This window comes from Alligator sinensis, unplaced genomic scaffold (genome assembly GCF_000455745.1).
Source record: "Alligator sinensis unplaced genomic scaffold, ASM45574v1 scaffold1001_1, whole genome shotgun sequence".
NCBI classification, from domain to species: Eukaryota; Metazoa; Chordata; order Crocodylia; family Alligatoridae; genus Alligator; species Alligator sinensis.
This window is the reverse complement of record NW_005842564.1, coordinates 12,093-12,499: the sequence shown is the minus strand read 5'-3', so window position 1 is coordinate 12,499 and position 407 is coordinate 12,093.

Genomic DNA, 407 nt, shown 5'->3' with positions numbered 1-407 from the left:
CGCCCCCCGGGGCGGTGCAGGGGGCCGCGCTGGCAACCGGGGGGAGAGGGGGTGCGCATGGACTCGGGTCCGTAGAGAGACGCCGAGATGGATACCGTGAGAGAGAAACAGCTACAGGCAGATGGCTAGACAGATACCGGCGGAGAGAAATCAGCAGATAGATAGCTAACAAGGGAGATCTATAGCCCAAGATTGAGAGGGGTGAGAGAACAGAGAGATTCAGATCGATAGCTTGAGAGAGAGACTGATGAAGGGAGAGGTGGAGAGAGAGAAATCGATAGATAGATAGATAGATAGATAGATAGATAGATGGATGTCGGGGAGAGAGATCAACAGATCAAGTTCGAGGAGGGATGGATACATGAGTGACTGGTGCCTCCTGAATCGGGGGGGCACCCCGAGAAGGC